The sequence below is a fragment of the Danaus plexippus genome (assembly GCF_018135715.1).
Source record: "Danaus plexippus chromosome 9 unlocalized genomic scaffold, MEX_DaPlex mxdp_26, whole genome shotgun sequence".
Lineage (NCBI taxonomy): Eukaryota > Metazoa > Arthropoda > Insecta > Lepidoptera > Nymphalidae > Danaus > Danaus plexippus.
Window position 1 is genome coordinate 2389205 of NW_026869848.1, and position 14167 is coordinate 2403371.

At 31.3% G+C, this 14167-nt stretch overlaps 1 long non-coding RNA gene across 1 annotated transcript; it reads right to left on the bottom strand.

Annotated features, from left to right (window-relative positions):
• Positions 1-381: 381 nt before the first annotated feature.
• On the bottom strand, positions 382-13811 carry LOC133320156 (uncharacterized). Its single transcript, XR_009753601.1, has 3 exons — positions 13550-13811; positions 3715-3814; positions 382-562 (listed from the first exon to the last, which is right to left on the bottom strand). It is a non-coding gene; the product is annotated as an uncharacterized LOC133320156 (long non-coding RNA).
• Positions 13812-14167: the final 356 nt, after the last annotated feature.

Consider the following 14167-nt stretch of genomic DNA (forward strand, 5'->3'; position numbering starts at 1 on the left):
GGTCGGTTTACGTTTTATTACTAACATATTTCTTTGATGTACGGCAATTTATTATTGTTCTGTAACTTATTGTTGCGTCCGTGCATAAGAATATTTTAGATTCTATATTTGATACATTAAATATATGATGGTCGAAGGGCAAACATTATTCACAATAAAACAATTCATTTCCTCCTCTCAGTAGTCAATAAATAACAATTACATTTTATATTTCAATCGGAAGACCGTACATTAGGTAGCCGCCGGTAAATTACAGGCGTGAAGCCTACAAGAAATATTACCGACACTATGTTGTATTTGTAGAAATAGGGCGGGCCAAACTCGGTAACGATGAAATTTATTTTATTAGTTAATTGAAGTTTTTATTTAAAGATAATGCATACAGGTCATATTATATAAAATAAATATTCTGGAACGATCTGTTAATATTATTGTATTTTATGTATAAAGATAAACTCATTATTGTTTCATATATTATATTTTACAAGCAGGTCGCGCTTCAAGATCCTTACAACACCTTCACACCTGACACTACTAATCGTGCATATACTGAAGTCCTTACCTGTAACAAATAGAAATAATTTTTAGTACTGTCATTATAGATATAAGTTATGATAACACATCACATAGTTTTTTATACAACTTGCTAAAACATTCTCTATTCTAATATTATTTAACTTACGGTCGTAATTTGCTTATTTCAGACTATACATTTGTGTGCATTAAATTTCATACAAATCTTTTAACTGCTACATATAAAAATTTAAGGCAAACTTTGTTGTTTCTGCATTGCATATCGTAAACTTTCATCGACAGCCTCCCATCACTTTTTTCCTCCCTGAACGTAACTGTTTAACAAATCGGCGTATAAAAGACCGGACCGCCCGCCGAGCGCTTAATCACTTAACACTCAACAGATTAACGACGAATTTATGGTCTAAAAATATCCCTCACTAGAAACCTTATTTTACCGTATAGTGGCAGTACTTGGCTATTTTGATTGCAATTTCACAATTATTTACATATGTTAAGCATTCTACATACATGGGCTTATCACTTAATTTTATATCTAGAATGATATTCATTATAAGTATTTATTTTAGTTCTGTACCTAAAGATAAGAAGCATCATAGTTTCAGAGTTAATGAAAAACAAACAATCATTTAAAAAATAACTTCATGATTAAAAGAAAAATACATTTATACTGATATCATAATAAATAGTTTATGTATTACACACAATTTACTTCCAGCAAACATTCAAACCATTATATCTCTTAAATATCAAATACCCCAGAAAAGTGCCAATAAACTAAACAAATGTTGAAACTCACAAGAAATGAGCGTCAATCTCGGGTAAAGCAAAGATTTACCCTTGTAAGGACATTAATTCTTCAAATGTACAGTAATGTAGACAAAACGGTCGAAGGGCTAACAACCAGTAGACCGTGAAAAGAAACCCCTTTTTTATAATAGAGTGGATATGACTGAATGTTTCATTTTAATTTCAGTGTTTTTATTACTTAAATGACAATAACTAGCGCATTTAAAGACAAGACTTTTAATTGTATTATTTACACATTCATTTCAATATATTTTGACTCTCTTAAACCAACATAACGATTCTAATTAAGTCATTTATTTATTGTTTAGTATCCTTAAGTAGTGCCTTTTTTTTACTTTTTAAAATAATCTTCATAAATTAACAAAAAGAACAACAAAAGTCATTTTTAAAAACAAAGTCATTTTCGGTTATATCTATGACATTCTTTCTTATAATGTATTGAAAGGTCAACTGTATGTTTGTACGGCCATCGCAAGATCAAAGCCATCATTCGACAAATAAATAGTTGATTTCGCTTTGTAAATAATACTGGAAAGCCAATTCGAATAGTTTTCTTGAGAATCTGATGAAGGGGAGCCAGTTTGGAGCCAAGTAACGTTTGCGAAATCGATTTACTTTCTCATTACTTTAACTTCTATAATAATTCTATGAAATTGAAAATCATAATATATTACATACACATGATTACTGTATTATAGAAAAAAAAATTTCGTTTGAAACCTAAAACTTTTTTGGGATAAAATACAACTAACAAATATTGGCATGATCTATTGAAGGCCCCATTTATATCAGTATAACGGCGCCAAAGATTTCATGTAGAAAATGAAAGACAGAAGAAATAAAAAACAAGACTTGTCTGATATCCCGTTTCATCTAAAGTAATATGAACTAAGATGTGATTTAAATAATATGGTCACTATTATTTATTTTTAGTTATATATACTTTTTTAACTTTATGTTTAGCAAATTATGTTTATTTCTCTACGACCTTAACATGACCATGATAAGTAAAACATCTTCGTATGTAATAACTAGTCAATTGATAGTTCAATAGAATTATGATTCTGCTACTACCCCTAAAAATTAACTTTTCGATCATTACTGACTAACTATTCATTTTATTTTGTGTGATGTTAAATAGTATTTTACAGGATATACTTATATTGTATGGATTTCAATAATCTGATTTGCACAAATTTTGGTGAAATGGCATATCTAGTTTTGGAAAGTTCAGGTTGCTGTTAAGAATCCTAATTTGTCTCAACCATTCCCAGACAGCAGTCCGCTTTGGCTTGGCAATAACTTTACTTACATTGATCTCAGGTATAATTTTCAACTTTCTAGGCGTCTTTCAATGCTATGAGCTTATTTTTAAGGATTCTATGTATGGATAAGTAGTTTTTGTCATAAATATATAACTATTTAAAGTATTCTAGACTGTTTGAATAATAGAAAAATGGTATTCGGTAGTAAATTTTTTTTAAATAATAATAATAATCATGTAGAATAGTCTATTGCATTTAATAATAACACCATATTTTTTCTGACAAACTATCCGCTTTTAAGAAAGCCATTACTAAAAAAACCTAAAACGAAGGACGAAAAACGTTTCATTTCTGAACTTTTCAGACTCGATATATATTTATGTTTAATAAAAAATATACATATAAAAATCTATTACAAGTCATCTCAGCTTATTTTTCAAATTTGAGAAGAGCGCCATCTCTTTATATGGTAACGAACTGTGTATTATTTCAGCTACCCTTTGCAATAACCGCCCTCTGTGAGGGAAATTGGTAACTTGTTAGAATGGGGTGGGTAATAATCTACAGTTTAATGGTTCCTATAATAGACATCACGCAACATATGGTTTATATATATCAGGTTTATCTATTACCTGCTATGAAAACAGACCTAAAATTCCTTTCCATGGATGCATAGTTTTACAATTTGTTACACGAATTTAATAAAAGGAGGATGCATATGACAAGTTTTTAGGAAAAGCTTTTCATAAATTAAAAAAATTAAAATTGACACGAAATAAAATTAAGGGAATTTTTTTTTCAAATACAATCTTTGTTATTTACGGAAGTCCTAAACTAAAAAGATAAAAAATAAACCAGAAATAATAAAAGCTTAGTTTATTACAAATTATGCACTAAGATATTTAAAAAAAAATAACAAATGTGCTAAATAACTGAGCTAAACATAATCTCCTAAAAGTACAAAAAAAAACATTTTCTAAATTAAAACTTATCAACAATTTAATTTGAAGTACTAACGAAATTAAAAACTTCTACAAGTATTTCATTGAAGACGGAAAGTTTTCAAATTAAGAAAGCTGTAACCAAAGTTGTAAAACTTTCGAACCTTGATAGCCGGCGGCGGAGGGTGAGGCCCCGGTGAACGCGTACTCGGCAACTGTAGAAGATGACGAATGGTGTACCCCTGGCGAGATTTACGTGACATTCTGAAAATATTAATATATATTAATATCCATTAATATTACTTAAAATTAATAAAAAACGTCATCAATAGTTTGATATAAGAGTAAAGTATGAAAATATATTGAAAATCATACAATTATCCAGACGGGTTTAAAGTTTCATTCAATTGCATTCATATCCGGTCTGAAACTGACGTACACACTCTCCAGCGGTTAACAGCATACTAATAATCTAGGTACATTAGATACACTAGGATGTCTAGGTTTGAGTGTATGATCTATGTGTGAGTGGCCGGGTCCTTGCGCAGTTAGCTGGCAGCTCACGGCGTTATTCCGACAACAGACGCCGAGGATGCAACAGACTCCGTTCAATGCAATTTTTATGACGTTGATATATTTTTGTGTTACACTTCCCACAATAAAAAAAATATTTTTTATTGACTCTTTACGATTGAAAAAAATGTTATTGATAACGTCAGGGTTGTCAACTTATATAGAAAATAGTTAGATCATTTCTTTGTGTTGTGAAAACCCTGTTGGTCGTAACATCCTTTGTGTAAAATAAGTTGAATTATATATTTTTATTTTAATTAAAGTTCTTGTAACATTGTTATCTCTATAAAATATTTGTACAATTGCTTTCATATGAACAAGTAATAAAATTTTCATAACGAAAATTATTACTCAGAATACTAAAGAAATATTCTGTTATATTATATAAGCCAGCAAAAGGCAAACTTATATGAAAATAGAAGTACCTATGTAGTATCTATTCACAAAGATATTGTGAGGAGATATTAAATTTATTTCAGTAGGTTTAAAATTGTATAAATATGTAACAGTGAGTCGTAAGTTCAATTATTATTACAGTGAATGTAGAGCTCACATCAAATGCATCGTTTATGTAAATATTTGATGTAAAGGTTTGAAATTCAACATTATAAAAGTAAAACACTATAAAATGTCATAACTCGTTCAACTTTACCTTGATGTTACAAAGTCAGCAGGCTTCTATTAAAAATATAATGATTGACATCCATTTAAGTTGTGCCATTTATAAAATATTTTTATATCAATAGTACATATAAATTTTAATCATAATTGCAAATATCTCAAACCTCACTCTTGTATTCAATTATGACGTAATATAGTATATAGATACTGGAGAGCTGTGAGCTTTGAAAATTCAATTTAAGCTCAGCGTAAGATCTTAAACATTGTTTGAAGCGATTATATTTTAGTATTTGAACAATCGGTTTTATTTATATGTTGGTATTGAAATATTTTTCTTTGTCCGTTTGTTTACTAATTTAAATGAAAATTTAAAAGTCGTGAGCATCGCTTAATAATTTGTATCATTGTTTTTTTTTACACGTATTGTGTTCATTGTTATACTTTTTTTACTATTATAGATTTATGTACTAAAAATAAATTAAGTTACTTAAAACAGATTTAAGAATTATTAACATTTATATGTAAAGGAATATATAGCCAAGAGCCATATACATATATACGATAAATTGGGGATGTTTTTATATTCATGAACATTAATACGTAATCTTTAGTTTTTGGAAGTAACATCAAAGTTTGTACAAAGTTCAATAACAAGTCGACCTTCTACGTCGTAGTTTTGATATAATAGAGTTTGTAAGTATAACACAAAGATTTTATTACAGTGGACAGATTTACAAAATTACAATTTTACCATATTGGCTTTTATTATAAAAGAAGACGGAGCCTGTAAATTCAATTTTCTGAAAGGAGAATTTTCCTTTTTCATCTTCATTACGTAACCGTGATATTATACTTAAGGTATTCACTTAAAAATATCTTTTTACTTCATAGTATAGAAGATAAAGAAAAATAAAATACACAGATGTATCCTGGTTTAGATAGGTCGTGTCATATTTAATTACAACAACGTTCTCATCAAATTAATCAAAACAAAATGTTTACGCTATTTCCCAAAACATGGAAGTACATCTCGTAATAACAAACGATTGTTCTTTTTCATTCCTTATAATATTTATAACATGGTACCAAAAGGAAAAGAAACAATAACTTCAAAGAGCAAATAGATAAAAAAACATCATTCTATTTTATTGCTACTAAAAGTCCCAAAGAATATAATAAAGTGGCGTATTTCCAACAAACAATAGTAACAAAGTTTGCTAAGTAGCTCCGCGCTTTCGAAGTTCTAGTGACTCGGTAATGAGAAAGGATTAATTAGACAGTAGAGAGGCGAGCGAATAAAGAGTATTAAAAAACTTACAATAACTGATACCAAGATACGTTGACAACTATTTATTGGTTGTATTATTATTAGTTTGTTTTTCACAACGCCATAAATTTACTATCTATCTATCCCATGTCACATTACAACAGGTCGTAGCTTACTAGCTACGATATGATACGACAACCTACTGGTTGTTCGGTATATCTATTGCTCATTATATGAACCGGAACGAAATATTAGCATAACTTTGAAATGATAACAGAGACAATCAAAATTGTGTAAAAATCATCGCCTAAATTATCATCCTAGACCTCGCTATAATTTGCCAAAATATGGCTATAAAGCTATGTACGAAAAATTTTATTTTTTTTATTTATCAACTATTTTTAATGTAGGTATACCTTAAATCATGTTTTTTTGGTCAAAAACTTTTATTTCAAATAGAAGTAAAACTTTCATTTACTAAATTATCAATTTCAAATTAAGTTTCCAGACCAAGTTAGTGCAAAAAAATAACCGTACCTTCAAAGTTCTTTTACTCTGAATATATTCCATGTACAAAAACAATGCATTTTCATAAAAGTTTCTCTGAATTACTGCAAATGAGGCAACAGTTTTGCAAGAATTCAAATAACAAATTCCTCATTCTCAGCAGAATGGTAACTCCGATTATTGATATCGCTAAAATTTTCACAACCTTATGAGTCCTAGTCAAGGGGGATTGTATTGTAAATACAAATCGTACATTTCTTTTCATATGTATCTGAGTGCAAATCCACCTAAAATGTAGCTATAACAAAACCAGGGCAAAACCTGGGTGTGGATATACCAAAAGAAATTCTTAAAGAGCGTAGACCTCTACGTCTGGAGTTTTGAAACATCCTTATTTCATTTGAATTAGACTTTAAATCTCTGTAAAATAATGTCAGCTCCCCTCACATTGTATGTCTTAGATGCTGTTAGGCATTAACTATATTGAGCAATAACTTCACCTAAGATCACTGCCACCTCAATTTGACAAAGCAGCAAGAGGAAACGTTTTCCTTTCTGGAAGTATCCAAACAAGATTAATTGACTTGGTGTTTTATGTTTTGTTGCCAAATTAAACCTGTATAAACATGGGTAGATACAAAATGATCAACCGATTTACACCCTTCCATCCTACATGAGAGCTAGATCTCCATGTACAATAGCTGCTAAGACTACAATTCTTATTTAGCGGACCGAATATTACAACCTGAAACAGAATGCTTTATTCGAATCAATGTTTATGTTTGTCCCAAGACAATACCGATTTTGTAAATTCACTAGGTTGGACAGGTGTATCTATGTCATGTACAGTTAGACCGTCTACACCTTTTTATATGATGACACAAAACATATCTACATATACACGGATCGACCAGGGATAGCATAAAAAGAAAACCAAAGGATTTTGTACTCAGGGGAAGATACATAGAGGAATTAAAAAAATATTCAGAATTTAAAAAAAAAACTTATTTAATGCTTTTAAAACCCATCCCACAGACTGTACCGTAACATAATAAAAAATTAACAGTTAAACTTCCTACGAAAATAAAATTTCAAATTCTTTAAGCATTAAATTGGAGATTATAGTGGATAATTGTCACTTTTCATGATACTGGTCGGGTAGTGAAGCTGGTTTGCCAGTACCAACAATAATTTAAAAAATCATAAAAAAGACTAAATACCAAGTCAATCACAAATTTAATTAAATTTTACGGGGGAATGTATATTTGGTCTAAAAAAAGTTCCGATCTTTCTAGATAAGTTACTAAAATGCAGTTATTGGTCAGAAAAAAGAATCTCTATCGTATGTTTTATTCGTTTAGATATAGCAAAGTAAGTTTCTTTAAGACGAAACCTCTCAGCATTCCATGGATTCAAAGTGCGGGTGTTTGTTCCATCGCGTTGCAAGGACAGGAGCATTATTATTGCCTTGAACTTGCGAACCAGGTGTATTTTTAAACAGCCCCTATCTAATGCTCGTTAAAAGCTCATCTCCACCGACTCAAACAAACAAACTTACTAGGGCTGCTTTCGTAGTACCTTCTAAGAATGAATTGATGTTAGTTGGATAAGCCCAAGTCTTTAGCTGTTATACCTCTCGCTCCCATTTCTATCGCGTACAAATTTACGAAGAACCTAATCCAAGTGGGTTCGTTAGTGAGCTCGTAACACTTATTGACCTTGATGGCATGGTCTTTGTTGTTGTTGGTTTCCCAAGGAATCGTATGCTCTATAACACAACGCGCTTTAAAAATCGTGAATACAAAAAAATGCCTGTTCTGGACGCCGACGCACAAATATCCTCTGGGATTTTGTATTGTTTCTCAAACGTATCCATCATTATAATTTTTTGCGCTCTGGCTACCGAAAGATTAACCTTGCATCCTACCAACAAATGCTTAGCAGTTTCAACTGCCTTCCCGTAAATATAGCAAGTTTTTATCTGTACCTTTATCCCATGTTACCTAAATTACTCTATTCTGGGAATACTCATTTGGAACGCATCGAAATAAAATTTTAGCAGTGCCAGCGACCAATCATAAATTATGTTATGCTATTTTACTGCTAATCGGATGCAAAAAGCTCCTATGTCAAATCACTCGCATGTTATTATTCTGCATTTCTAAACTCATTGCATGTATCTTATATATATTAAATACTGATGATTATGTAATACTGATCAAATAAAGTCTAAATAAGAGTCTCAGTGACTTACTTTAAAGTATTGAACAAAAAGAGTCGAGGTGAACAAACTCCTCTTGATGGTGAAAACTCATTCTTATTTAAATCTTAGTAAATTCCACGATATTCTCACCGGCTCACCAATATTCTATCTGAAAAGCCAAATTAACACAGTCTACCATGGCTTTTCTTTTCAACTTTATTTCAATCCGGCCCGAGAAACTTAGAAAGGGTGCAAAGTTATATAATAAGGCGCTTACTGAATCACAAGAACAGCCTTTAACAACGATTTTTAATGTAAAGTCAGAAGTAGTTCAGAATGCTATAAATTCAGGCCATCAGATGATTCGTGATATAGCCAATAAGGCTATTGTGCCAGACCCTGTTGGATCACCTATTCATCCAATTAAAAATATCTGCTTTCCGGAATAGCGCAAGTGGGCAGATATTGTCCAGATCTAAAGCATATCCCGATCCCCACAACGAGGAAACGAGATTTTTTTAAGGATAATGCCATAGTTGTGGTCTAGGGACAGAAAACAATAAACCTTTAAATATTCTGTTAAAATATGATAAACCAAGATTTTTAAATCTAAGACAAGTGGTTAAGGAAGAGCTTTAAGTGGGTACAATTTAAAGCATTTTCTTAAGTATGAGGATAATGAAAATTATTGAATTTTGTTAGATAGTACTGACACATGCGATTTTTAACAGAAGTGGATAGAGGATCTGTAATTTACAATGCAAATCGGAAACATCATCAGATTTACGCAAACTGTAATAAATCGATTGAAAACATTTTATTGTTGTTAAATTTTGAAGTTTAGCTCATAATTCTCATCAGGGATTAAATGAGTGCGAGAAGGAAAGATTGAGCAAGTATAGTTTTGATTTTGGTGTGAAAAATTACAAAATCGTTTTAGAGAGTTCAAAGCATGGTGACGTGTCTGCTAATTTTATTTACTTGAGGAGATTCTAAAAAAGAATTGTAATTCTATTGAATTTTAGATCTGGTAAACTGTGTAACCTGACAAAACTTTACAACTTAACTATCTGTGTCAACTATCATAGACTCAAACTTGCTTGGATTACAAATTAAATTATAAGGCGGTCTTGATTGTCGTCGTCTTTGGCTGTTTCAAGGTTTTATGAAAGGAAGTACCCACAAAGGTAAAAATAAACTGCAAAGAGATGTTAGAGAGGAGAAAATTTTTAGAATTTTATTTATGAAGACAGTAAGCAACATCGGAGATGGAACGCTGCCTTGATGCACATCAGTAAATGAATTCAATCAGTTACAGTACTCGACTTCACTATCATCAGCTAACAGGTTACTGAATATTCAAATTGACACGATCTAGGGGCTCCGGTTCCATGAAGTTCTCCTGTACCTCCAATACTTTCTGGAGGAAAGAGAACTTCTGTGACAATGGGCCCGATTTGTATAATCTCAGCTACTTCTAAAAATTTCGATGTTTTCTAATTTCATGAAAGAGGTGTTTAATTTGTGCTGATTTTGAGAAAATGGTCATGCTGTTGTTATTTGGCGCCATTCCTTTGGTGGACCGTATAGATCTACCAAGACTAAGGCGTTGCCTTTCCACCGCAGTGGCCAGGGTACCTTCTTGTTTGGCATCCCTCTAATTACTAAACACCCGCACATTGAAAATTTTGTCGTATCGCACTAGGCTCAAATTTCATCGAAGTCCATCTTTTATAAGGCCGGATCAGAAAACATAACAGAAAGGTCGTTTAATACAAACAAATAACTTTGCCCCCAGAGTTAATCTTGATCTTGTAGCACCCTTTACCGAAGGAATGTTTGTGCTTCCGTCGGCTGAGGTTATTCGTTGATGATTGAATGTAATTTAAATCTCACTAAGTTTAAAGATACTTACAGTTATGGTAATCTGGAATTCTATAATTTAGTTGTATAAGTAAGATGAATATATATAATTAGAAGTTTATCGCTGATATGAAATAGTCTGTATAGTAATACGTATAACATCAAAAAGTTACAAAAACCTTGAAAGTATTGAGTTTCGAAAAGTTACTTTTCTTTTCAGAAAGTTATTTTAATTAATAGCTCTTTATTAATCTAAGTATTTCTTAATAATATTACGTAGAAATATCTCAATGTAAATAAAATTGTAATTCTCCAAAAAAACTTTTCTTTCCGCCCATAACATTTAAACTCATAAATCTAGACAAACGACAATAATTCAACATCATTTTCTCAAATTGAAAGTAAACAACCAAATTACGTCTATTTTTTTTAAATCCACTCATTTTCTATGCAAAACTCAATTTCAATATTACTCAAACAATAGCTCGTATAGATAATTGAAGTAAGGAAGGGTCATATTATACTTTCGTGGAAGTGGTACAGAGAATATTAACATCGCATTCGCAGAATTAAGCTGGATAAGCAATGTATGTGTAAGTATAATATAATTTTGGAAACAAACAGAATGGCAGCAGACGTGAGACTTCAAACAGAAAAGAATTTCATTAATATACTTAATAAAACTTACTTTTTTCAATATCAAAAAGGTGAATATTCAAGTATAGTAAATTAATACTATTTGTACTAAACATTTTCAACATAATTAATAAAGTAATGATGACGATATACATATACTTAACAGTCCAAACGCTTGGGTCTGTAATTTGGCCGTACTGTGCAAATTTTCCAAATATTGTATAAAGATGGAAAACGGATTACAGAACAAAATTAAAGCGAATTTTATTTGTTTGTGCTTCACTTCATCTGGTCACACTAATCTCCGAAACAACTAATCAGTCTTCAGTGAGCCTTTCAATGTTACATCAAGCTTGGTTGTAGAGATTTGATTTTAATTTTACCAAAATCGGAATCCATATAAGTGAATGATATCGCGGGAACAACAAGTTAGATTTATTGGGCGAGTCTCTGTTTGAAGCACAATGTTATTTAGGAGCGTTTATATAAGGATTACACTCGTATGAAATTCTCAAAATAAATTTATCGCTCAGCTTATTGATATAATTGACGTTAAAATTCTAATTGGCATTTTGAAATGTAAATGGTTTTCGTATAAACTAATCTTAACATATAAGAAACAAATAGTAAAAAGAGAAAAAGTAACATGTGTTCGAAGCCTAAAATACGGTATCGCCCCTAAAGGCCATTTATTGTTCAAAGCAAGTAAAAAGAAACAGGGCAAATATAAAGAGACAGTCATAAAGACTCAACAACCTAAACAACAAACTTACGATCGTAAATGTACCACACAAGATTCATATTCAAATGAAAGCTGACATGTAACATAATATCTTTAGTTGCTTTACTTATTCCAGTTAATTCAGAAGTTGAATAAGTAAATTCAAAACGTCAGACTTATATTTAACATTCATAATTGGAGAAAGTATGTATGCATACATTATTTTACATTTGTATTATTTGTAATAAATTTGTAGGTATATACAAATCATGAAGGTACTAAATATTTTTACAGTAGTTCTATCAAATGATTCATTATTTACATTTTAAAAATAAAAAAGTGATTGACGTTATTATGTATGTTTAAGTCAACACAAAAAAATATCTTCTAAAATTGAATTTTGTATTTGTTTAAATATCAAAACTGATACATATACCTTTATTAACACAGCTGCTGGAAACGCCATTTTGAAGTGCTTATTTCCATTATAACATTGTACTAACTACACTGAAATGTTCTACAAAAGTTCGCGTTTTGCTTCGTGAAGTCCAGAACTTTTAAGTCAGCAAAGTATACTAACTCCCCAATTGGTATTACGCGAAAACAACATTTATTACAAGCGAGCACAGATTGAATTAGCCCGCGGTAGAATTCCGCTTAGAACTTTGTGCAAATAGACGAAGTTCAAGTTATCTGAAAAGTTATTTAACAAAGTTTCATAGCTTTCTTGACTGTTATACGAGTTTGTACTTTGAGTAGTCGGGATTGGGTTAATTATTATTTGTACGATAAACTTTACTTAAGGCCTTTGGCGAGTTATGTTCGTCTGCGTTATCCCATCGAGAACCGTGACTGTAGAAAGATTTTCCTTCTACAATAGACCGAGACTGGGACCAGTTACTAAAATGACTTTGTAATGGCGTCCCCAATAAAACGATCTCCAATATCGCAGGCTTTTACTTTATTTATGACCCAAACGAGTTTTTTCTAAGAAATATTTCTTATATATCTTTATTACATACAGCCCAAGTTCAAACGCTACTTGTGATATAATGAAATTCAAAACTTTTCTTTTACGTTTCATCGAATAAGTTAACTCGTTCATCTGAAATGTCTGAAATAACTAATGATATAGTTTTTGTTAAATATTCTGTATTCATATAGTTTATTGATAGTTCGTTGCATTATGAGTATAAGCATTAAGATAATATTTAAGCAAGTAACAATATCGATCTCCACGTGAAGACAAGGTCACATCTTTCTTATTACCATTTTAAAATTCCTCGTCACGCAGTAAAGCTTACGCCTTCCGAGATAAATTCCGAGAAACTTAAACAACATTATAATTTTACTTTATTAAAAATTTTGCTATTTAATCTGTAACTTATATTTTTAAAGTTTTTTCAATAATAACGTGATATAGTAAAAACAGAATGCACTTAAATTTGTTAAAAAAGTAAGTTAACTCTGTGCATCACACAAAAGAAAGTTAGTAGCAGCCTCCATAACACCGCGCAAGTATGTGAATTCTTAATACTTTGGTCAAAAACTTCTGACACAACTTTTAAACTACGTATAACTAATAGCAGAAAGTCAAGTTGTTATCACCTGCAACTTATTTACACGTCCGGTTCATAAACAACGACAAGAAGTGTAGTAGAAGCGTCCCGTTACTTGCTGAAGTAAACACAAATCACTGGAGCATCATCCCGGAAACGTCACTCTCGATACACTTCAAAACAAAATATCAAATATTCAAAAACACTCACAAACGCTGCTTAGACACCGATAAACAAAAAAAAACACCAGTTCCTAGTCAGAATAACGTATATCCACTTTCAGCATAACCTCAAAACATCTCACTGTCACTCCGCGGCCCACAGGAATTAATAAAAAGTTTCTTATAAAACAAGTGGGTTGTGAGCATGTTCCAAAATGGCGGAACTTTGCGTTAACTTCGGAACGCAGAGCGATCTGAAGTTGTTGGGTGCGCGTCTCGCGCCGCTCGCGCGACCATTGCGCAGCGACTACTAACTTTTCTCATAACAATTACACAAAAAAACTTCACAATAGTTACTTCATATGCTAGAAACTTTTTTACAAGTTCCAAATGCTATTTTATATGGACTATTGGCTGACAAAAGTAGTTTAAAGGCGATATGATAAGGTTTTGTTAATGAGATAGCCGCATAGAGCTCTTAAATCGTACCGCGAATCGCGTAGTCG